This window comes from Ambystoma mexicanum, chromosome 1p, assembly GCF_040938575.1.
Source record: "Ambystoma mexicanum isolate Mex_15411 chromosome 1p, UKY_AmexF1_1, whole genome shotgun sequence".
Lineage (NCBI taxonomy): Eukaryota > Metazoa > Chordata > Amphibia > Caudata > Ambystomatidae > Ambystoma > Ambystoma mexicanum.
Window position 1 is genome coordinate 1015848611 of NC_090921.1, and position 26541 is coordinate 1015875151.

The window sequence follows — 26541 nt, forward strand, 5'->3', positions numbered from 1 at the left end:
CAAGTTTCTATTCCTTGTTCCTTATCCTTGGATTTCGAATTTATGTGCTTATTTGATTTCTGCTTCCCAGATTCCCTTTCTGTCTTCCTCTGTTTGCAGGCAGCATTTCTCAGTGCTTTCCCTTTTGGTGCAGCCCAGTTTGCCTGTGTTCTATATTTCTTTGACTTTGTCCTTTGCTGTTGTAAACCTTGATGCTTTAATCTTTTCTCTTTATAGATTAGCTTCCTGCCTTTTTCCTTGGATAAGTGGGGGAAGTTTGCCCTTGTAATGTCGTTTTCCCTGCTCCTGTTCCTTTACTTTCTCTTGGAATCCATTCCATGTTTTCCCTTGCACTTCTGGATATATTTCCCATTGATTATTAGGTGTGGTGTGCGGTTGTAGCTAGCTCCTGTGTGAATGCCTATGTTTTCCTCACTATTCTGTAATCGCTATTGCTACTTGCCCCTTGTCTTGAGTCTTATGTATTTAGTTATCCTTCCATTGCTGTTACAGCCTTTCTGGGTCCCTGTTTGATCAACAGGGTTCGTGGGCTTGCTGACATTCAAGTGGTATTTCTCGTCCTCGTGAGTACTGTTTTTAAGTTTCCTTATTTAATACCATCAAGAGTGTTAGATCACAGATCCCGTCGTTGCTTGCCCTCTGCGTGGGCTTAGCTCTGTCAGTACCTGTAATAGAAATTGTGGGTAAGGAACTTGCCGACTTCCCTTGCAGTCATAAGGAGCATCTAAGTGCTTACCCCACATCCCTTTTCATATATTTGTATTGCTGTCACACTCAGTTTACACTCCTGTGTTTTAGTATACATGAGTCTTGGTTCCTGTGTGTATGTTGTTTGATTCAAAGCTATTCACTGTGTGATCTTGTGCAGATTTCCCTTGCCATATTCACTGCCCTTATCCTTACCTGACAAATTGATTTGTTGAATAGTACACCTAGATAATGAATGGCTGAAACTCTTTCAATTATCTTCCCTGCAACAGTCCACTTGAATCTTTTGTCTTGCATTTTACCCATCGTTCCAATAGTCAAGATCTTCATCGTCTTTTAATTTATTACAAGGTCATTCTCTTCCGAATAGGTTTGTAGTCTCGCTAAAAGCCTTTGAAGACCAATTTGCATTGAATCCACCAGGACGATGTCATCAGCGTAAATGACCCAGTTTATCTGCTGGCCATTTACTTTCGGTGGAAAACGGTGAACTTGATAAGTGAACGGAGATGTCAGAAATGAATAACTTGAACAGGAGCGCTGCTAGGGGGCAGCCTTGTTTCACCCCTTTAGTCATCTCTATTTCCAATGTCAAGTCACCACGTTCATTGGTCCACACACGGATGGTTGTATTTGCATGCAATGTCATCAACGGATGAAGTAGTGAGGGTGGACACGACCACTCAGACAGCTTTGCCCATAGTTTCTCCCGGTTTATTGTGTCGAATGCTTGCCACATGTCGACAAAGGCTAGGAACATCTTGCTCTTCCTTTTGATGGTCTCTAATTTCAGTAAGTTCAATAATATCAAATTTACTTCAGTTCCCACTCCTTTTGTGAAACCGGTTTGACGGCAATCCATTAATCCGGCGTTACTGGCCTATGTTGTCAACTTGCGCTGCAGGAAGGTGGCGAAGATCTTATCCACAGTATCAAGAAGGGCAATCGGGCGATAGTTTGCAGGATCGTCCCGACTGCCCTTCTTGAAAATCGGAACTATTATCGCTGTTTGCCATGAGTGTGGTAATTGCTTTGATAACTAAATCAGATTAAACAGCTCCTCAATGAATTTTGACCATGGCTCTTTTTTTGCCTTCAGCATCACATTTGTTAGGCCATCCGGGCCTGCTGCATGAGAGATTTTTAGCCGTTGAATTACAAATGCGATGTCCTCTGCTGATTCCTTTACATTCGAATTCTCCATGCACATTACTGCAGCTTTATTTTGCAGTGATCTTGTGTTGTTAAACACTTTTCTTAAGTGTTGTACCCATTTGGTACTTGATATGCCATTTGAGAGCCTTGCCTCTTGATTCAAGGTGCCTTTGTTTAGAATTCCCCATATTTCTCTTGACTTATGTAAGGTAATCAACTTCAGGATTTGTTCCGCACGTTCTTTGTCTCTAATCATAGAAAATGATTTGAGCCAATTTCCTTTTTTTCAATTTTCGACTTTTGATGGCTTGCTCGGCATTAGGACCCAACGACCTTTTCAACAGCCTAATGTCTCTATGCAGAATTTGTTTTTCCTGATTCACTGAAGCACTCAACACATGTGTCCATAGTTGGGAACAATTCTTTGCCTATGAAGGAACTGTTTTGAATTGCAAAAGTAGCAGTGCATAGTTTATTTTACTCGTTGGAGACAGGTTTCCTACCGCTAAGCTTTGTTTTAGCATAGTGATTTGTGAGGTATTAATTCTCCATGTATTGGCACCTTGGTTGACCTCCAGTGGAAATGTATGACTCGCACCTGGAAACACGCAATGCATGAACCACAACATTTGTAATACGTTGTGGTCACTACTTGTTGTTTTCCCTATTTTCAGGTCTTCTATTTGTGGCCACATTGAATTCGATATCCAAATGTAGTCTAAGGTTTTATAAGTTGCATTGCGGTGCCAGGTGTAATTAGCCGGCATGTCACCTTTTACCATAGCGTTCAACATTTCGCAATTACGGGCTTCCAATACTGATCTGTGCAAACTTTATTCTCTGGAATCGTTCCCATATTGACATCTTCAGTCATATCATTAAACCAAGAAAAGTTCAGAACTCCACATATTATCACAGCGAGATCGATACATTTCATCAGACAGGCATCAATTATTTAGGTTATGTATCGATCTGTTGATATCATTCTAGGGTTCCAATATGTATTAAGCAAAAGCAACTGTTTATGATATTTGTTATTGGGTTGCAGTTGAAGCACTGTTCCTTGCACAAAAAGATTTGGGTTATTTGCATTATTACCCATCCATTGGCATTGTTCACCATTGTTAATAGGCCAGAATATGGAGGGCCTAACCTATTTTTCCCGGCTGGATTTAGCAGAATTGAATACCCATCTCTGACAGGGGCCTCGCGCAGCCATGTTTCCTGTAGGCATATTGCGAAGTTATTTTCTAATGTGAAGGGAAATTCTTGGAACAAGTGCTTAAAACCTTTAGTATTCCATGATATCAATACACATAAAACTTCACTGTTAGTATGTTCTAGTTATTTCTGAGGAGGTCTTTGCTGCCTGTTAGTCATAGAATTGCCTGGTCGCATATATTGATGTATGTCTTCCATTGTCTCTGCCGGATTTATTTTTAACAGATCTTTCAGGGTGTCTCGTCTTATTTCATTGGCTGATCTAGTTTCACCTTCTGATGTTGAGCTGTCGTCTTGCGGGGATTGTCGTACCTTTTCTACAGAAAGATCAAAACCATATGAAACAAGTTCATCCTTTGCTGCAAAAAGGGTTTTTTTCACAGCCTGAGACCTAATATGTAAAAATACTTGATCGGAGCATTCTTCTGTTATGTATTCACCTATGATGTCTTCAGAGGTCATTGTTCTCAGTGAAGGAATAATGTGCAATAATCACATCACATTCCCTCTGTTTAAGTTTACCTCATTTCCATCTGGGAACATATATTTTCGATCCGAAACTTCCATTTCATGGAGTGACTCATTTTTTCTTTCAGTCCGCTCAATAGTTTTTTTTTGCTTTTTGTTTTTGCTATTGGGCTGTCGTCATTTTTTGATTTAAGTTTATTGATGATTTTTCCTTTAAGGGTATAGATCTTCGCGGACTGGAACTTTTACTTGAACTTGCGCTCTTTAAGGCATTACTCTGGTTCGTCACAGATTTTTCCTTGCTTGCCGGCATGTCCACATGTTCCTTTAGATCAGTGGCTTTTTGAGTTGGTTTTGGTATCATTTTTGCTGGACATGCTGGTGCAGAGTCCACTTGGAAGTCAGACAACATTGTGTCTTCATGTGTATCAAATGAATAGGTCGCCCACTCACATAGGTCGACCAAGCCTTTGTGGGAACCATTGAATTCAACTTCAGAGTCAAGCCTCACACATTTTTGGGGATTTTTCACCTGTCTGTCGGCGGACTGCTCTTTCAGTTCAGAGTTATTATCATTTTTTTCACACCGAGCTGGCTGGTCTGTTGATTTGGTCAGAGTGCTACGCTGAAATAACCCCGGCTTTTGTGGTGGTGTTAAATTTCGTACAAATTGTTTTGTTTTTAGCCGGGTGTCTTAGTGGCATCTTGGTGGTCTCTTTAATTGCTGATGTTTTTAAGGATTTCGATAGTCTGGATGGTTGTGGTTTTATCACCAGCGTTTTTGCGGACCCAGCAAAAATTCCAAAGGTATTCATCTGTGACCATCCTGTTGTTTTTGAGTTAAATCCTTTGTCTTTTCCAAACCAGATTCTAACATTGTTGTTTTTTGTGAATTACTGGTTATGCTTTCAGACTTTTGTGTGTCAAACGTTTTGTTGTTCTGTTCCAGTTGGATGTCGTCATTGTATTGCAGTGGCGGTGGTTCCGCTGATTGCTGGCAGGATGCTTGCTTTGCGATGTTAGCATTTGGATCCAGACGACTCTTATCGAGATGTCGAAACCATTTCATGCATTCAAGAATTGCATCCATTAGGTCTCCACAATGATCAGACACTCAAGGAACTATTCCCTAAAGCACCCATGATTGCCTTCAGACGTGGTAGGAATCTCAGGGATACACTAGTAAGAGCAGAAATACCACCTAAGGACAAACAAATGGTTCTACAAACCAAAAAATTGGGAACCTTCCCTTGTCTCTGCTGCTCACACTGCAACAACGTTACCAATGGCGATAATATCATTCACCCATTCACTGGTAAAAAGATTAAACTACGGCACTACGCTACCTGCATGTCCACTGGAGTGATCTATGCGATCAAATGCCCCTGTGGCAAGCTCTATGTGGGTCAGACTACAAGATCTGTTAAAGAACGTTTCACAGAGCATAAATCGAACATCAGGTGCAGAAACACAAAATCACCTCTCTCGAGACACTTTATGGAAAACAACCACACAGTTGCTCAGCTCAAATTTCAAGTCCTTGAAGTAGTTAAAAAACCCTATAGGGGTGGTAACTATCTATCCATTCTCTCGCGTAGAGAGAAGTACTGGATTCACACATTGAACACATTATTCCCTAGGGGTCTCAACGATTAATCTTCCTTGAAATGTTTCATCTGACATGGTTTACATATTTTAATTTTGCCTCTCTGTCCAATCAGGCATTATATGTGTCTAATCCCATCTCGATCCATTTTGTTAATAGTATCTACACTCAAATACTGTTGATGAACTGCTATATACTACCATGTGACCTGACATTGTATAATGGAAACTGCTCTATTCTGTGGAACTCACCATATAACAGTTATATATTCTTCATCACTGTTTATACTTTGTAAATTCAAAGCCACCCCACTGGAACCCAGATGGTCGAATTTTGCCGATTTTCTTCTACTTTCTGATTCGTATCCCATTGATTATATTCACCCCATTCAATTCCAGACCAACCATAGCATTACTTATCTAGTATTTGTATGGGCATCATCACTTTCAAGATGGCCACCACTTTGCACTACACTTGTTTACCATTTTTCTAACACGATCCCGCCCATTAGTCCGTCTACTGTTTCGATGCACGACGGCATTGATAGACTGGGTACTACACGCTAGAGGGTCTCTCGCTTCACGGGAAGCGTCCCTCTCATAGCAACAATCTCCACCTACGACCACGCACCCATGGCTGGGCTGCGTGATCTGCATTGAACCATTACTGCATGCCGGATGCAGATTATTTGGATTGTACACTATGCCGCTGACATAGTAAGTTTGAGCACCTACATTCAACACACGTTTATCTCTGTGATACTTTAATCATGCAGAGACGCTCGGATACTAAAACACAGCGTTCTTGAACAGTTTTCAGACCAGGCACTATATCACTACTGATACTTGATCAATGGTCGTACGTCACCTACGGCACCTACCAAGTAGAATCTTGAGACTCCAAGTCGTATATTCATCTCACAATGGTGAGTGTTTGCCCCTTTACTCTATATCTTGCTGGTTGCCATTTTGAGAATTCTTGCTCATTTTATGCTTTGTATTCCATTCTTTACAGTCCACTGGGCATCCACCGCACGCTGAATGATTTGTATGATTCATCATTTATTTGAAATCCCTTACCTATGCAGAGTGACCTCCTTAAACGCATCAACACTCAGGACTTCCCTAGTGTTGGTGAGCATACCTACTGTTATTCCGTTTAAAACACCTTTTTGTCAGTGTTCTTTTCACCATTCATCACCTCCCCTTTACCATTGACTGATTGGCCATCCTTCGTTCTGGTTGTTTGTGGCTTTGGATATAACTGAATTTGTATTCTGTGTACTTTGACCCCCAATATCGGTTCTTTTTCAATACAATTGTTGAGACGTTGTTTGTGTCACTTCACTGGTAGTTTTAAACAATTTGATGATGAACACCAGATAGATTGTGGAATTGACTTAATAGCAATAATATCCTGATTGTACTTTTCTTTTCTCTACATTGTTTTCATTTTAGCTCTTGTACATGATCTCTGGCTCATGAAGAAGAGAATATACTTCTCGAAACGCGTCAGCCGTCCTCAATGAACTAAATTTTCTCTGGCTTCTTTGTTTGGAATAAACAAGATTTGTCTTTTACATTTAAAGACTGGATTGCATCATTAACTTTAGTTGAAACTGTTTTCTCTATTGAAATGAATTAAATGTATCTTTACACTAGTACCTTCTTGAATGAATATTAAGCCGTCATATTGACGCATTACTGCGGTGTGCAGGGGACGGGAGGGTTCCAGTTTGGATCCTCTTTTCTCTCTCTTTGTGTATTTAGGTAGCCCTGTGCCAGGGCCACTTTTCCTCCCCCGCACCCAGCAGATATCCTGACTGTTTCTACTTTGTTCCGATACCTTCTATTCACAGACCTGTGAGTGTGCACCTTCTATCTCCTTCCGTTTAGTTTGTATGTTCTCTCATAGCAAGGTTGCCCAATCGGTTTTGCCATTGTGATGTTAGTTCGGCTTCCCTTTCAATCTTTTGTTGCAATATGTCATTGTTATGTTATATATTAGAGAGTTTTGTATTCAAGTTAATTAACAAGGCTCCCTGATCCTTCAATGACTCGCCAAGAGTGTCATATAATTTTACAAATGGAATAAGTACAAGAGATGTTGCTGCCAGCACGTTATGGATTTGGATTCCTCCGGCCACAGATAAGTTGGTTTTGTTGGTGTATTCCAGTTCGCTCTCATAGCCATGCTTAGTTCTATTTAGAGGCTGACCATTTGCATCTGACGTCAATTTTCTTTTTCTTTTGTGGTTCAATTGAAATATGTTTCTCCAAATCGTTTTTCTCATTTGGCATATTGTTATCTGGTGGTGTCATAGGTAGTTGCTTGCCAAGTGCCACACCTTCCAAATGTGGCGTACTTGTGCGATCATAAAATTTCTTCGGTATTGAGGGAGGTATCGATCTGGCCATCTCGTCATTCACTTGTGTGTCTGTTTCTTGGGATAATGTCTTGTGCCCTCCAGAAGATGCAAAGCTGTTGATCAGCTTGTTCTTGGGTATCAAGTAATCCACCTTCAAGCGTTCCGCTAACCGGGCTTCATGCCCCGCAAGATCAACTCCCGGTGTTTCCAAAATAGATAATGATGCGTTTTGGCTTGCATCTATATTTGAAACCACCAGATTTGCCAATTCGACTGGGTCAATTGTTGTTTGTTTTTGCGTTTCCTCATCCTTATTTGAATGTGGAACTTTTTTATTTATTTGACCACTGCTATCCTGGCTGTCATCAGTACGTTGGTGTGGTTTGGTAAGTTTATGCTGCCTACTGTCCATTTAGCTGCGCTGACACGACTCGTGCTAGTTGCTAATTGTGATCCTGTTTGAAAGTTAGTCACTTTTGCGGTTGAGGTTTCCAACTGCACGTGCCTTATTGGAGGGACTGACCGTGCAGTCAGTGTTCTTTTTATCAAATGCGCCTCCTGGCCGCTGGTTGAAAGCATGTCATTTTCTTCAAAATGAAACATTGGAACCATATGCCCATTGCTTGTTACTTGATGAAGGTCTGACTAGCGGGTCTTTGTAAAGATTTCTACAGCTGTTGTGGGCAGAACGAAAGACCGGTCACTTCGCTGAAGAGTTCCAAATGGAACATGTATTTCTAGCAGTTTGGTATCAGTGACATCAAAAGGTGATTGGAATAGGGTAGTATCGATTTCAACACCATCGACGTTGTTACAATTATTGACTATGTTATTTCTGTCTTGAGTATCAGCCAATCTTAAAGGCACAGTTAAGGCACCAATGTTCATTTGTTTGTCAGCACGGACCGTCAAACACTCTGTTTGATTATATGGCAGTGCGTTAATCCGGCTCGTATTATTCACGCACGCCCTGGCTAGCGCTGACAAAGAAGGAACACCAGGTCTGTGTTAACCTATCATGGTTTCTTTCAGATGCTAGTTTCTCGCTGCTTACCTCCAGAGTTATGATTCCACCGTGATGCTTCTCCACTCTACTTTGGCGGTGTTCATATAGCGTCTTTTGCAGCATCTGGGGGCCCATGGGCTGCCATTAGCAAGTTTCCCTTCGCTCCTCGCCCCTTGCTTCGAGGCGGACTGGGGCAGACTGGGACTCTCGCGGGATTCCGCGCGGCTCTCCACGCCTGCAAAAACCGTCAAGGTGGAGTTAAAGGGCCAGCAGAAAAAGTAGAAAAAGCAGGAAAATCAAAACACTGTTGCTGCAGCTCCTCACACAAAGAGATTTCTTGGCAGACTAGGACTCTCACGGGACAACTAATAATTTCAAAATATAATCAAGTTTATTAATAAACATACATCAATATCATAAAACCACATAAAATCTAGTAAACATTACACATGATTTGAACAAAGTGACAGGTGCAAGTGCAAATCCCAATGTGCAAAGCTACATAGAGATTGAAACATTGTTACTTTAGAATCACAGACTCAGATGAGTCAGTTAAAGTGCATACTAACAAACAGCGTTGGATAATTCAAAGAGATCTCCAAATATCTCCTTGCTCATATTCAGCAGTAAATGGGCGAATCCTTCTTACATTCGAGAAAAAGGTTCTAACAAAATTAATATCTTATTCGTAAATGCTGATCGTCAGTTCAGCGTTATAAAACCCAACATGTTTCGTTCTTTTTTATCTTTAACACGAACACTGTAAGAACTTCTTCAGGGGAACCCAAAGGGTTAGCAAAATTGTGTGCACTTTCTTCTTCACCAATACTTCTCTCGCCACGAACCGCGCTGGAAACTTTGTTCCGAGCTGTTTGACTCCTCCTCACTGGAACGTCTCAGTAACGCACTGGGAATCACCTGATCGAGCCAACCTTTTGTCCCCCTGCGAGCCAACCTTGGGAATTCATGGGCTCAGAATTTCCACTAAAGAATTAATTAACTGCTCCACTACTTTTTTTGTCTATGCAATAATTTATGTATGTGGGAAATGTATATGTTGGCAGCACGATCAGACAACTTTGTGTTAGAATAAGGGACCATCTTGCCAGTCTGAACAGTCAGGATCCTATAGTTCCACTTTCAGTACACTAGCAACTTAAACACCAATTTGCAGACAAATCAGATCTACGTTTCATAGGATTAATGAGAGTAAAGCAGGGGAAAAGGGGTGGTGATGCTCAATTGAAACTTAGGGAAATGGAAGCCAAATGTATTTGTTATTTGTGCTGTACAAAGTTCCGTCCCAATACCGATCATGAGATCAGCATCTTTTTGTGATTCGTGAGGTATAGGGAATGATACTTTCACATTCCATCTATTATGAACTAAACACATGACTGTCTAATGTACTTGCATGTCTAAAGATTGTATTCTTAATGTATTTTGTAACATTATTTGTAGAATTTGGTATCTACACAGCATGGCCACTGCACATTCAGATCCACCATTTATGGGCGATTCTGGCTCATGGTATTTTTAAGAACCCATATGCTCACTTTTATAATGGACAAGACACAAAGACTAACATTAGATCAAGTACCCGTTGCCTATGGCAATTTAAATCTCAGCTTGGCATACACATATGTATTTATACCCACTTGCCCTACCACACAAGGTTATTTAAGGTGTAATATAAGTTTTATCCATATTTCATGCTCATCAATCTGTAATTGTCCCCTCAATGGACATCACCAGTCAAATGACATTTATTTTACATCGAGCATTTGTGCTCTGCATTTTCACACTCTTATGCCTAATTTTGCAAGTTAGTTAGTTTAATGGGATGATCAAATATGAGCTCAACTATTTTACACCTAGACCCAAGTCCCATATTTTTTGCATTGTGTTTGTTGAACACACATCAGTGCTAGTGCATTTTTCACAACAATACTGTTGTGGTATTTGCAGTGTAAATGCAAATGTTGACATTAATCCTGGATTGGAACTTAAGAATACTTGTTTAACATGTAATAACATGTAACTATATTACAGTACCGGCAGCACGTGGGACATTATAAAATTTCCCGGCTTTCATATTTCTTATTATGCGGCTTGTTTACAAACACTGCATTGACGCAGCGAGGCGCATGCGGTAACACGGGGGCCATGCCTCTGTCTTCCGCTTGTGCATGTGACGTGTCAGGCATCAGGTTATGGTGTGCGCCTCGTCCCAAGCACCGAATAGTATTTACATTGTATTCAGAGGCGGCGCGGTTTCTACACACGCGCGCCACGGAGGGATTTAACCCAGGACATTATTCGTAACCATGACCAGTTAAGTCATTATTCATTATTCAAGTCGTCAGTCATGGACTTAAATCGTACCTGGACTTTGTGAGTCAGGGTTGAGTATTAGATCTAACTTTCATTGGCTAGAAATGTTATACACCAATATATCTCCATTTAAGTAATATAATGCAAAATGTTCCTACTCCTTGGACCAAGTGAAGATTACAAATCAACCACATTATCTAATCGCACTGCAGATCGAGGCGCGCATTATACAGTGGTGAGTCAGTGGGCATACTTCAATATTCCAGATTTGACCTCAATCTATCTGATATTGTGCAGGATATGTGTGCAAATACACTTCTTATAGTATTACAGAAATTGCCATTTCGGTCAGGTTTCCGAAGCATTGTTGAATGGAATCTTTCAGGTCCCTATCAAGGGTTGCCTCGCTCAGGCCTTTCGCACAGATATTCGACAGATATTCGACCTGCGGCAGCGATTCTCCAGATCTTCCGACTGCAGCTCGAGGTTACGGGTGGTTCTAGCAACTTGTTCCAAGATGTTGCTGTTTTGTCTCACCTCTTCTGCTACCTCTGACAAGCCTTGTTTGTATGTAACTACTCTGGTGCCCAAGTCCGTAACTTCCTTACTAATTTCCTGTAGAGAGATCCACAATTCATCCTTCATCTTGGTGAATTGGTCCTGAAAGGAGCTCACCATTCTGTTTTACATGCCTCTAAGGCAACCCTGCAGGTCCTCTTTATTCAGGGTCATGTTTGTGGTTCCTCCTCCTCCTGGGGCCCACCTTTCGGTTGAGACTCAGGGTTTGTGGTCCCGGCTTCTTCCGAATGCTGGCGCCAGCACTGTTACAGTTGTCCCCCTTGTGGGTCCTTTAGGTTTAATGGAGGCAGTGTTCCCCCTAGCTCCTGGCATCTGTGGGGCTCTCTGGGAGCTTTCTCTTTTGCGCCTTCCCTGCTGTCGATTTGAATTGGCTTATCACTGCAGTCCTGTCTCCTTCCCCCCCTACAAGTGGTCTTCCCTGGCAGGCGAGTTGGCTGTGTGGCAGGCTTACGGGCACCGGAAGAGGCGAGGGAGGCAGACATCAACAGTTTGCCAGCTTGCCACAGGTGCCTCCTATTTCTCCTCACCTCACACTGTTGATTCAGCTTCCCGTAGCAAGTGGTGACTCGCACTGTGCCTGTGCCTTTCCCACTTGTAAGCTCACTCCTGAGTGTTCATAGTGCTTTTTGGCTGCTCAGAGTTGCAGGCTGTTATGTCCTTCTCAGAGCCGGTACACAGCTGTTAGTTCCCCTCTGCCCCCTGTGGATCTCTCAGGGACGGCGATCAGATAAATGTATCTTCTGGTGGCTTCACTATTATAATGCACACTGCACTGGGCTTGCTCCCCTGCGGGCTTGTCTTGTGCCTCTTCTAGTGATGAAAGCTTTAAATATCTTGCCCTTCTCTGGGACAATACCGCGTCTCACCTGGGACATTCCCCCGAGCATGACCCCCCTGGTTCCCCTATCCAGGTAATCCTCCCTCACATGTCCACCTCAGGAACTGGATCCAACAGCGATGGCCGTGTGCTGGCCACCTGAATAAGGGTTTCTCAAGGTCTTACGGGGAGAATACCCTCCGGTTTCTCACACCATGGCACGCATGGGTTTTGGAGAACAGTTTCTTTGGTGTGTACAGGTTAACTATCAAACATCTACCCTGTTCCTCTCTATAAATGGACAGCTGTCCTGCCCCATTTGACTCAAGAGGGGGACCAAGCAGGGCTGCCCACCATCTCCCTTGCTCTACACTATTTATTTAGAACCCTTTCTAATACGCTTGCAAAAGGCATCGGAGATGAAGGGCATCCAATTTGGGGGGACAGCCCACAAGACATAGGCATTTGCTGATGACATGCTGCTGGCCTTCTCTGAACTGGGCACATCCCTTGAGGCGGTGGCATCAGAGATTGCGTTGTTTCGAGAAGTGTCAGACTAAAAATGAATGTCCACAAATCGGCGGTGCTGAACTTCATGCTGCCGAGGTAGGCTTTGGGTGAGGTACAAGGATGCTACCCATTTCAGGGGGCAAAATAGAGCATTAGGTATCTGGGAGTCTTCATTATGAAATCATTGGAAGCACTGTATGACACGAATTACCCCCTGCTGCTAAGGGCTCTTATACCAGACTTACAGCGTTGGAACCCTCTGCATATATATTGGATGGGGCAGATGACCTCGATTAGAATGGTGACCCTCCTGCGCTTTCTCTATTATTTTCAGGCCCTACCAATTCCCCTCCCCAGAAATTTCTTTCAATCACTCTTTCGGCTCATTCCTGCCTTTATATGGAATAATAAAAAAAGCGCTGGTAGCTTTGTGGGTGCTCATAGCCCTGAGGCACAAGCAGTGACTGGCGGTCCCAGACCTTTGACATTACTATCAGGCCGCGCAGCTGCGGGTCTTGAAGCAGTGGCTGTTTGGGGATGATGACAAACTGTGGGTTCGTATGGACAGAGCAGTGGTTGGGTCTCCCCTAGAGGAGGTATTGTGGTTGGTCAGGGGTGATCGCCCAGCAGGTATGCAGCCATCTGTTTTGGGAGGTATGGGATGACTTAATAAAACGGGAGGGGTTATCAACGCTGCAGGGTCTGTTTACGCCACTGTTCGGGAATCCCCAGTTGATGCCATGGATGGATGTAAGGACATTTGGGAAATGTAAAGCAGCAGGGTGTCTGAGACTCAGAGATGATGCAAGGCCAGTGTAAGCAGTCCTTTGGCCTCTCAGAAGGAGATCGGTTACGATACTATCAGCTGCGGCACTGGGTGATGCACCCTCCCAACAAATTAGCGACAAGCAGACAATTTACTCCATTTGAGAAATACATCACATCTCACTCAGGGGACACACCTCATCTCAGCATTATATATTCTAATAGCCTAGGGGGGCACACAGGCAACATGGCCATACATGGGCAAGTGGGGGAGAACGCTCGGCAGACAAGTATCGCAGGAGGAGAGGGGGACTCTGTGGGGGAAACATTCCTAGACTCACCTGTCTATCCAGCTGAGAGAGATGTGGTACAAGGTGCTCACCCAGTGGCATTACACCCCGGAGAGGCTGGGTCTATCTACCCGAAAGCATTCTTGGGCTGCTGGAGAGGCTGTGCTGGGTGGGAGTTTGGGCTGCTGGAAAGGCTGCGCGGGGTGGGGGGATTGGGCCATATCTGGTGGTCGTGCCCAGCTATGAACCCCATTTGGGAACAAGTGCAAACGGCAATCAAAGGAATGTTGATTCCAAATCTATTACTAAGAATGGAGGAGTGCATATTGGGCCTATGGGGAAAGGAAACCTTGCTGCAGGGGAGGGCTCAGCTTAAGGCATGTATAGCTTTGGTGCTGGCAGCGTTACCTGTGATTGCTCGGAAATGGAAAAAACAAAGAAGCTCACACACTCCATGAGTGTCTCTTTAAGATTTGGAACATCCTGGCACTGGAATGGGTTATGTGCAATATACAGGGAGACTACATGAAATTCAGGGAGGATTGGGATTTGGTGTTGATATACCTCCGGGAAGACTAGCGTCTTCAAATGTGCCGCAAAACATAAGGATTCTGGGCATGGTCTGAGCTCAAGTGCGAGGGTACGGGGGAGGAGGGAGGAACGGGGCATTTCTGTTTGTCACTTAGAATAAAATGTTAATGAACACATTGTAAAAAAAAAGCCACAATGCCATAATTAAAGAAACATTTTCCCCCCACACCTGAAGAAGTTCTTAGAAAAATCTGTATCGAAACAGTCCAGGTTTTATTTGAACACATTTTTTTCTACTCAAAAGGAGATTCGGACATTCGATAAACCAATGCCGCAAAGTTTACAAAGAGTTAGGAGAATTGCAAAAACGACAGATCATAATGGTATCTGATGTGTCTGTCAAATTACAATATTTCATCCGTTCTCTGGTGGATAACTGATTGAGTCTGAAACACATGTATAATGCATGTCATTTATTGCAGGGAAAACTGGTTAGATACAGGGGAAGTTTTTCTCTTTTCCGAGGAAATTTAGCATATTCGGAGTGCAATGAGTATGTTTATTTTAGGTCAAGTGTTAACATCCATTCATACCTAAAAGTTTTAAGTTTTAACACCTCCAATTTGCCTCGCTTTTACTCATGTGCAAGTACTGCTTTTGTTGCATTGCATTGTCTGACAATTACCGGACAGGCTTACAAGGCTTTCACTCACTCGCAAGTGTTTCTCCTTGGCTACCGCTGCCTGCCTTTGTTCACGCAAGGGGTCAGAATGCTCAGTAACACTCACCGGCTTGTGTCTTTGCCCCATTTGCCTTTCCCAGGACTTCAACCTCTTCTGGCTTCTTTGAACATACACTCTTCCTCAGTGAAGGTGTCTTTGTTACCGCCACGCAGTTATGGAACTCGTCTGGGACCATCGGCTGCACACCAACTTCCATCCACTGTCTCCGGCACGCTTACTGCTGCACAATCTCTGCAATCAGATTCACATGGGGTAAAGCAGTTTTCTTTCAAGCTCTCTGCTACACAACCACTGCACTTCAGATTCAGGGGGAAATGGACCCTCTCAAGACAGGCAGCTGAAATCTGCTTCACAGTGGTCCAGGCACCCTCTCTTTCCACCAACCTCTGCTTGGACTGCCAGCAACTTGCTCTCCTTCTGCTACTGCTGCTACTACTCCAGCTCCACCTCATCTCCATCTAATGGCCTGCACCTCTGGGGTCCTTTTAAGCCTTTCTACCTCTCTCAGGTGTGGGCCATTATGCTTAACAAGCTGACCACTCCTGCACCATTGCTCTTGAGCCCTCTTCCTCGTCCCAGTACTTAGGGGATTCTGGGATTTGTAGTCTCCAATACCAGAATTAGGCTTTTTGTTCAGCTTTCTATTCTTAAATGCCAGCTTACTTCTCCTAAATGTTTTTAGGAAAGATCACAAAGGAAAGGAGAAGGCAACTTGTTTAAGCCATTGTTTATAGATTCCATTTCATTGTTTCTCTGGGAGTTGGGAGGGTTTTTAACTTTGGAAATCTGAAACAGCATTTCCTTTCTTGTGATGTTTAGGGATTTCATCTTACTGTTACCCACATCAAGAGATTCAATGTGTATTGTAGATACAACATAACGACAATAAGCCATTACATGCCTTGGTACCTGTAAAAGGTTCTTCCCTTTTAAAGACAAATACTGTGTCTCATCCCACGGGATCTCCTCACCACCCTTGGTCTTATCTCCTCCCAGGTGATCATCCCGCAGAACACCATCGCCAAGGCCTGGATGAGGAAGCCTCTGCCTTACCCTGGCCACCTGGGATGAGACATTAGGCAGGGATTCAGTGAGGGATCCAAAGGACTCATCACAGCAGGCTCTGGTGAGGGCCACAAGCTCTGTGGCTTGAGCAGAACAAGGGGGAGATATGTTCTCTGCTTGTAGGACAGTGAAGCTGTTATTCACTTCATCCCAAGACACAATGGCATAACCAGATATGAGAGCCCCATCAGACATCCTCCGTTGGGCGGACTCATCTACAAATAGTGTATGGGCCCCAGGGATTGAAGTTTTGGACAGGTCAGGGCAGACGGTAAACAGCTGGTGGACTATCTGGAGGTAGTCATGTCCTTTGAGGTATTTGTCGCACTTTAGCACTAGGGAGATCATGATGAAATTAGGAGCCCTCTCTTTAGTGATGTCGTTACTGTTGAAAAGTGCCTCCTCATATCTGTTTGCGGACTGCAGAAAGTTGTTGGGTCCTGCTATGTGTCAAGAGAGCATGCACTGAATGGGTCTCCCTAACAAGAAGCTCACTGTTCAGCATGATATTTGTACTCTTCAGAACCAGGGACACAGAACTCGCAACAGCGTGCAATCAAGGTTAGGACAACAGTGACATGGTCAAATGGGATCACCTGAACACACAGGGGCTGAGCAGATTTGATCAGCCCCGCTTCCGTGCTCTGCTCATCCACCTCTGTCAGAACCATGACAGTGTCAGGAATGAAGGTCCTGCCTGGTCCCTCTGGCATAAGTGGAAAAGGGTACCTATTCGTCAGATGTCTTCAGCAATATGGCGCTCTCCTGTTCCTTCCACTAGAACTATAAGCAATGGTCTAGTGTTCCCTGAAGCTGGCAGAGTTCTCTCTGATGCGGAAACATCAGTGTTTTCTATATAATGAGTAGAGAAACTGAGCGCGTTGCGTTGCTTCTGCTTGAAACCTATTGCTAGTACATTCTGTGATTGTCCCATTGCTATTTTCCCTGGCTTCAGAAAGATCCTTACTTTTCCTGTTCTGCTTGATACCCGTTTTGCACTCTGCTTTTCCCCAGAGCTGCTGCTTCAGTTCGTGACCTGCTACTCTTATACTCTGAACACTGCCTACTTGCTTTCCTACTGCCGCTGCTATCATCCTGCACAGCTCGGCTTCATCTATTCCTACCTGCTATATTTCTGCGGTCCATCCGCAGCTTTGACTTACACTTGTGCCGCTGCTCCTCCACTGAGCTGAAACTCTTGCTGCATCCTCATAGTCCCGGGCACTGCCCCTGTTTCAGTGCAACTCCATTCCATTGAACTAACTTTCCCCTCCAGAGCATTCACCTGCTTATAACCTATTAACCAAGAACTCTGTGGGCTGCTCTTCGTCCTTTTGGCAACACATTGGAATCAGAAATCAGCGGCTGCCTGTTTTTTTCCCCCCTCTTTAGAGGGGTTTCCCTGAGAGTGCAGGCCCTCCTATTTTCATCAGGAGGTGGACAATTTCAGGGGATTTCTTCCATTTCTGCCAAAGACTCTGACAACAGCACAGCGATCAAGAAGAAGGTCAGTGGTCGCTTTATTCATCATACTATTCATAACAGTAAGTGATGCCTGGTTTGGCCTCATGCTGATCATGGACCAACTGGTGGCAGCTGTTCAGAACCTTACATTAGAGGTTCAGGCTTTAAAAACGACAATGCTACCTTGAGACAGATGGTAGCTCAACCTACCTTGGATATCCCTACGGGTCCACTCCCTGGTGAGTTGTTTGATGGAAATCCAAGAAAGATCAAAGAATTTCTGGACTTTTGTATGGTGTCATTTTTGTTTAAATGGGCATATTTTCTCACGGATCATTCTAAGGTGGGTTACCTGATTTCCAATTTGTCAGGTAATGCCCTTACGTGGGCTACCCCCTTAGTCAATTCTAATAATACTGTACTGGATTCATACCCAGCATTTTTTAATAGTCTTCGGGCCATGTTCTGTAGACAAGAGTTAACAGTATCTGCCCAAGAACGCCTTCTGGACTTCAAACAAGGCACTATGGCTGCACTCTCCTATATTATTCAGTTTAAGCAACTAGCTACGGGTACGGCCTGGCCTGATAATGCCCCGATGACTGTTTTGCAATAGACTCTCAGAAGAATTAAGACATTGGGCCTCATTACGAGTCCGGCAGTAAAACCGCTGGACTCGTATTACCATTCCGCTTCTGTGACTCCCGGAAATACCAGGGCATTACGACCTTGGTGTCCCGGGAATTCCGGAGGCGGAATTCGGTAAATCCCCATTCCCATTGACTCAATGGGAATGGGGAAGTGGAAACACCGGCACCATCTCGTCGGGAACATCACCTCCCGCCTGCAGGAGTCGGGATCGAGCGGTCCGAATTAACAGTGGCGGCGGGTTTACTGCCACTGTTATTTCTGGACCGCCCGACCTGTAATGAGGCCCAACGTATCAAGAATACCCAGATCTTCTAATTTAGCTAACATGTTGCAGTTAGATCACTGATTACAAGAAGACATTCAGAAAGAAGAAAAAACAGACACTAATGAGCCAGAATGAACCATCAAGAACCACAACAAAGGCCTACTCTGAAGAAGAGCCAATGCAAGTGGGCGCAGCAAGGCGGCCCTTATCGACTTAAGAACGGAAAAGGAGACGACTCTTGGGGTTGTCTATGTGTACTGTGTTTCTAATCAATCAATCAATTTATTTATATAGCGCTCTCACTCAAGGCATCATGGCGCTCAAACAACTGATAGTCAGGATCGATGTAAACGAAACCCAGATGTCAAAGGGGGTAAATATCTCTGAGCTTTATCTAAAGAGAAATGTTTTGAAATGCTTTTTGAAGGATAACAAATCCTCAACTTTTCTTACATTTTCAGGCAACAAATTCCAAAGCCTGGGCCGGGCCACTGAAAAGGCCCGGCTACCCAAACGTTATTTCCTGTACTTGTAGATATTTGAAGGAGTATTGTATTTGAGGATCTCAAAGAACGCACCGGGCTATATCTAACCAGTTTCTCCTGGATGGCTAAGCATCCATTTCCACCTAGTGCACAGTGCATAATGCAAAGTGCCTTAAATTGTACCCAAGCTTCTAAGGATCATATGGTTTGTGATGGTCTCCAGAGGATAGCTCGGGGGCACTGCGCTCGCCTTATAAGCAAGATGATGCGGAGCAACACACGTTCGATTCCCGAGTCAGCGCTTAGAAACCTGTGGGTATTGAGCACGTTATAAATAACCTATCATATCATATCATTGTCCCATTGCACCTCCTAGACGGTCGGGAAACGCCCTTTCACGATCGTAGAGGGAACAACCATATGGTAAAAACAGACGGGTTCCCATGATAACAATCATGGTACAGAACTACTTATGGTAGTTCTCAAAGTGACCATACAAGTCGAAGACACCTCCCATGAAAACATTCCAGCATTGGTTGATTGTGGTGCAGCAGGTAATTTTTTACACTAACAATGGACTAATTTGAACAGAATCCCATTGCTCACCAAATCTTTACAGATACCAGTGGAAGGGGTAGATGGAACCCCCACCCCTCCTGTTCCTCCTGGTACATAAACAAACAGACCAAGACTCTTGATTTGACAATATGTTCCCATTCGGAAAAGATGAGTTTTGAAATAATTAGAGCGGCACACCATCCCATCTTCCCGGTTTACCCTGGTTGCGACTTCATAACATGTTCAACAGCTAGACAACGGGTTCTCTTTTTCTTGGCTACGAACACTGTGTAAGTCACTGCCTTAGTAACAACTATGTAGGTATAAGATCTCTCACATCAACGTCCCCAAGGTATTCTATGTCCACACTGATTGACTTAGTCTATTGCCTGCTCAATACAGAGCATTTGCCAATGTGTTTTCTGAGTCTGAATTTAAGGAACTACCACACCATCATAGATATAACTGTTTCATCGATATCATACCTGGCAAACAAGTCCCTTTCAACAGTAGGTATATACTCTCTGCACCTGAGATGAATGCCCGCAGACAATATCTACTCACCAATTTACTGAACGGTTTTATAGCAGAATCCAAGTCTCCAGCTGGAGCGTCTCTGTTCTTTATCCCAAAGAAAAATATAACTGAACTCCGGCCATGCATTTGTTACAGGGGTCTCAACAGAATCACAATCCTAGACAAATATCCCATGCCCCTCATCCCTGATAGTTGCCTCAGTCTGCCACCCCCCATTGCGCCAGTGACATTTGTGAGTAATACACCATGTCGAATATTTTGTACTGAATCAGGCACAGCCTAGCCACCATCCCAGTTTATCTCAGGAACATGAGTGGACTTCTCCGGGTCCAGTTTCCCCACATCACTTCCATTTGCCCCTGAGTCAGGATAATTCGGAAGAACCCAAGGCCGTCTGTGCATGATATAGTGTTGAAGTGACCTTCTTGTTTTTGCACTCCGGAAAGACATTTGCTTCTAGTGGTGAGCATGCAGGTATCTCTTCCAGGGAGGGAATTGGGATCTTATTGCATGGGATAGTTTCATGTATTTATAGTAGTCCCTCCGCAGAATCCCAAATTAGTTCTCCAATTTTATGGAAGAGGAGGAGGGCCCCCTCTTGTACCATGTCGGCGAGGTCACTTACACCCAGGTCTTCTGACTGTTTGAAATGCCCCATTTTCTTGAGTTCCGGGAGAAGTCTTTTATTTCACAGTGGCCGGGCTTGGGTAGGCCTCTTCCCCCACCCCATGTCTTGGTGTGCCTCCCTCCACGCCTGTCTGTATGTTTGGTCATCCAGGGGATTACTGCGTCTGTTGTCCCATCCTTGTATAGTATCTGTTTGGGTGGTTTCCCTTCCATCCGTCACCTCTCTCTCACCATCTGCGGAAGTTTCGTGTCCCCATGCAGCCAGTCATTAACCATGCCCGTCTATGCCGCCCAGTAATACCGCCGGAGGCAAGGGATCCCTAGACCACCCTCCCACACTGAGCTCTGGAGTGTCGTAAGCGCTATTCATGGTTGCTTCCCCCACCCCACAATAACCCCCTCAGAGAGGTCTCCATTGTGCCAAAGGTAGTCCTGGGAATTGCCACTGGGACGTTTTGTAGTACATACAAAAATGTAGGAAGAGCCAGCATATTGAAGCGTGCTGCCTTGCCCATCAGTGACAGCAGGAGCGTTTGCCAGTGGGCCACATCGGATGAGAATCGGTCTATTAGCGGGGTGAGATTGAGTCGAATATAATCCTCCAGAGAGGGACTCAGATATGCCCAAGTATTTGAATCCTGAGACAGAGACTGGTAAGGTGCAGTCCGGGGGATAGCCCCTGCTCCACCAACCAGTGGGAAGAGTACAGATTTCTGCTGGTTTACTTTGACCCCACTATAGGCCTGGTATTCCTCCAGTGTATTATTTAATAAACCAAGAGATCGTTTGCGTATGTTATGTTATGTTATTTGGCTTTTATATAGCGCAGTCCAGGTCAGTATAGCGAGTAGAAAGATTTAGTGTCGTAGGGTGCGTGGGTGCACCAGTTATGTGTCCAGCTGGTGGAATTGCCTGGTGGTAGCTGCATCCTAGCATTAGGTGTGGTAGTGGAGATATCAATTGAATGTGTGCATTCTGTTGGGTGGACACCCAGACCGGTTTCTTGCTGCGTTAGGCCTGTAGGACGCTTATGTGAGCAGCTAGGCCGGTTTGTCATGGGATATAGCTGCGTTTTATTAGAATGATGAGGTGTTTGTGGGGTAGTTTTCTTATGTGAGCAGCTAGGCCAAATGTATCGAGGGGTATAGCTGTACTCTAATTGAGTGATGGTGTAGAGTAGAGCGTAAGGGTAGTGATATGATATAATGGTTCATGCATAAACCGCCTAAGCATAATGCACTTCGAAGCAAGTGGTGAGGTACGGACGGAGAAGACATGCCAGGAACGGTACATGAGGACCGGGAAGGCTGGGTACACATCGTGGGGAGCGCTAGTAGGGACAAACAGCAACAGCAAGCATGCATGGGCCCGGGTACAGAGAGACATTACGAGACCAGAGGGGTTGGGTATACAGGCAGTCACAAAGTGGGACATGAGGAGGGCAAGGGTGTACAGAGATATCATATGGGCCACGAGGTGGGCATATTGCTTCAGCGCGGAGAGGCAAGGGCTGTGCACATATTTGCGTAATTTTGTATTGGCGGATTGACGCAGCGAAGGAATGTTCCGAGCTGAAGTGGAGTGTGGGGAACTAGGGGTAGTGGGTACGCAGTGGCATCGAGGGGAGGTGAGGGGCTGGGTAGACGACATTATGGGACAAGTGGGGTTTGCGTCGATAGCACTGGGGCTGGCGTGGTAGGGCACACTAGGGACATTGCGGGGACTAGCTAGCTGGGCGTACAGTCATAGGGGCCAGAGGGTTACGGAGCGGGGGCTTAGGGGCAGGCATACGCAGCAACAACAAGGGAGCTGGAAGGATAGGGGCACTTAGGGATATCACAGGGACTAGAGGGCTGGGCTTACAGTGACAGGACATGGGGTCAGAGGGATATATAGCGAATGGAAGGATGGGTTTACAGCAACGGGACAGGGGGCCAAGGCAAGGTACAAGGGACACACAGGCACTGTGGGGCATACAGCGACATCACGGGGGCTCGAGGCGGTGAATTACTACAGAGGGAATTTAGCGATATCACAGGAGCATCTTGACTATACCAGGCAGATGTGCGGTGTGCACCGGAGGGGAAGGCAGCGACACACGGGGCACGCAGCGGCAGAGGCGGGACAGGGTCAGAGTGATACATAGCAACATCATGGGGAACGGAAAGGCGGGTACACAATGACGCACGGGCACAGGGGGGGGCACACAGCGGGATCGTGGGGACTAGAGGGGTGGGTGACACAGAGGGATATATGGCAGTATTACAGGATCAGGGGGGTAGGGATACACAGCGATAAACGGGCACAAAGGTGCACACAGAGACAGAGGGCTGGGCTTGCAGTGACAGGAGGAGGGGCTAGAGGGATTCATATCAGGGTGGGGAAGGGGGCATGGAACACAGCGACACACGGCGCAGAGAGGCATATATCGACATCACAGGGATTAGCGGGGAGGGGCACACAGAGACAGAGGGCTGGGCTTAAAGTGACAGGACTGGGGGCTAGAGGGATACATAACGATGTGGTGAAGGGGGGCAGGGAGCACAGCGACACTTGGGCGCAGTGGGGTGTACAGCGGCATCACAGGGACTAGAGGGAAGGGCAATACAGAGGGAATACATCGCAATATCACGGGAGCAGGAAGTAGGGGTATACAACGACGCACAGGGCACAAAGCGACATCACAGGACTAGATGTGTTGTCGAAGAGACCAGAGGGTCATTGAGGGGTTGGGTATAGAATGGTGGCACAGGGCCAGGGGTTACAATGAATATACGGGTAGTAAGTGGGCAGTAGTGGGCAGGGGACATAAGGTGAGTACGGGGGCAAAGGGGCTGGGGAATATCGAGACATCACAGGGACTAGGGGGTTGGATAACCCGGGGAACAGCGAGGTACATGGCGACAGCACTTATGACAGCACAATGTTGTTAGGTTGCAAAATGTCGCTAGGGTATATATATATATAGCGATCTCACCATAGCCATGGTGGGTGCACAGTGACAACACAGGGAATAAAGGGAGGGGGATCCTGGGCGGGGGCATAGAAGGACAGTACGGGTCAAATGGGCTGAGACACAAATTTGGACGAGTGATGATCCAAGGAGATCCATTATTCTGTATTCAGGGATAGGGTTGTCTATGGCTGAATCAAAGTTCATGTTCATTGATGACATGGTTGGGTCATGTAGTATTTAGTCTTTCGGTGTCTTGGAAATTCAGTCGCTTCTTAAGGTTCAGGATGGTGTTATGGAAAGAGCTACGTTTTTAGTACTTTACGGAATGTCATGTAGTCTTGGGTGTGTTGAATATGTGGGGGAAGCGAGTTCCAGAGAGTCGGAGCCAAGACTGAGAAAGCAGACCCACCGATCCTGACAGAGTTAGTGGTAGGGATCACTAAAAGGAGGGCAGTGCTTGATTTTTGGGTGTGCTGTGGGAGGTAAGGTTTTAGCTGTTCGTGTGGGTATAGTGGGTCGGTCTTGTGCACTGGACGGTGAGTGATGCACAGGGTCTTCAAAGTGGCTCTACGTCTGACTGGGCGCCATTGGAGGGTTCGGAGAGCTGGAGAAATGTGGTCTCTTGGACCCATGGCAAGGAGCAGCTTAGCATCAGCGTTTTGCGCTCTTTGGAGTTTAAGGTGGTATACTAGGACTCCTAGGTATAGGGAGTTGGCATAGTACAGTCTCGACATTACAATCGACATAACAGCGGCAAGTCTGTTCAGGAAGGAGAGGTAGGAGAAGATGCGTCTGAGACGTTTGAGATGGTAGTGGCAGCATTTAGACACATTGTTGATTCATCGGGAGAGGGTTAAGCCGGAGTCCATAGTGCAGCCTGGGTTTTTTACTGTGTCGGAGGGGGTGGGAGGTTGGCCCAGGTAAGGGGGCCCAAGGGAGAGGATGAGGTAGAAGCGCAGAGTTACCGCACACCAAGATTTCGGTGTTTGTGGGGTTTAAGAGGAGGTGGTTTATCATCCATTGGTCGATATCTAGAAGACAAGCTTCAAGGTCTGGCTGGGGGTTGGTGTCTGAATTGTGGATTTTAAGGATGATTTGGGTATCATCAGCGTAATGCTAGCAAGAGATGTTGTGCGGGCGGATGATTCCCGAAGGGTGAACATATAGAGGTCAATAGGAGGGCAGATAGACATGTGCCTTGCGGTACTCCAGTAATAACCGAGCAAGCAGCTGAAATAAAAGGGGAGAGGAGGGTTATTTGTTTCCGGTTTCTGAGGAAGGAGGCAATCCACTTGAGAGCAGTGCCACGGATTCCAAGGGAGTAGAGATGGTCAAGGAGGATTGAGTGGTTAATTGTGTCAAAGGCTGCAGAGAGGTTGAGGAGAATTAGTGCAGCTCATCCTTCAGAGTCTGCGGTGACCTTAAGATCATCCCAGATGGAAGTCAGCAAGGTTTCGGTTACATGCCGTGGTCTGAAGCCTGATTGTGCGAGGTCAAGGAGGTTGTTGGATTCAACAAAGGCATTTATCTGGGAGTACGCTGTTTGGTCGATGAGTTTTGCAAGGAATCTGATGTTTGAGATGGGTCTGTAGTTTTTGGGGCAGGTGGGTTGAGGGATGGCTTTTTAAGGAGAGGCTTGACCTGCACAATTTTGAAGGCATTGGGGAAGATGCCAGAGCTGAGAGAATCATTCCGTATGGTTCTCACGTGTTCTCCTGCGCAGGTGGACAAGAATATTTATTTTAGGACAGAGGCAGGACAGGGGTCGAGGGGGGATCCAGACGGTTTTCTAGCAGATAGTAGGTCAATAAACTAATCTCTGGAGATGCGTCTGAACGAGTTGAAGGTGGGTGGATCGGGGATTGGTGCGGATGGGGGTGGGGGGTTGTAGGGTTGCTCGGTTGTAGTCGGGGGAGAGGAAGGACAGTTTGTTGTTAAGGGCGGTCGTCCTGTCAAGAGCAGTGGTGTAGAAGTGTAGCGATAATGAGCCACAGAGTGATTGTGATGGGGCAGATTGGGTAGAGGTGCAAGTAGGTTTGAGTTCTTTGCTGCTGTTTCCACAGTTGAGAATGTGTTTGTTGTAGTAGGCTTTTTTGGCATTCCTAATTTTGCCTTTGTAGTGACGATGATGCAAGGTGAAAGCGGATCTGCTGAAATCTGTTTTTGATGCTCGCCATTTGCGTTCCAGAAATGTATTTTGTTTTTTGGCGTTCCTCAGTTCGGGTGTGAACCATTTGGGAGATAGTCCATTGCATGAGGAAGCGGGCTGTTAGGGGGTGAGAGGAATTAGTGATTCATTCAGCCAAGGGTTGAAGGAGTCTATGGTTAGGGATCTGTCTGCGGGGTGGGCGTTGTATGGGACCTAAGAAGTAGGGCTTCAGCAAGGTCAGGAAGGATTTTTACATTGTTCCAGCATTTGAGGTCTCGTGGGGGGGGGGCGGTAGAGGGGGTGTGGGGGGAGGGGCCAGGGTGAGGATGGAGAAAGGGATGACAAAGTGGTCAGACCAGATTAGGGGTATGAGGGGGGGTAGATGGATCATGTCGTGGGAGCTGAAGATTGCATCTAGGGTGTGCCCCCTAGAGTGGGTTGTACCGTTCATGTGAAGGGAGAGGTTGAGGGCATCAAGGCTGTCGACCAGAGGATGAGTCGTGGGGTTTGTGGGAATGTCCATCCAGATATTGAAGTGTCCCAGGACAGTCAGAGAGGGGTGATTTACTTGAATGGTTGCTACAGAATCACAGAGGTTGTTTTGAGAAATGTCTGTCGTAACCAGGAGGTCTGTAGATGAGTAGGAAGCTGTGGGAGAAAGTCAGAGGTAGTGAGAGTTTAAC

The 26541-nt window shown here is 45.5% G+C and overlaps 1 protein-coding gene across 2 annotated transcripts in view; it reads left to right on the forward strand.

Annotated features, from left to right (window-relative positions):
- TSNAXIP1 (translin associated factor X interacting protein 1) overlaps window positions 1–26541 on the forward strand; it is a 1023806-nt gene that overhangs the window by 62796 nt on the left and 934469 nt on the right. The window lies entirely within an intron of this gene.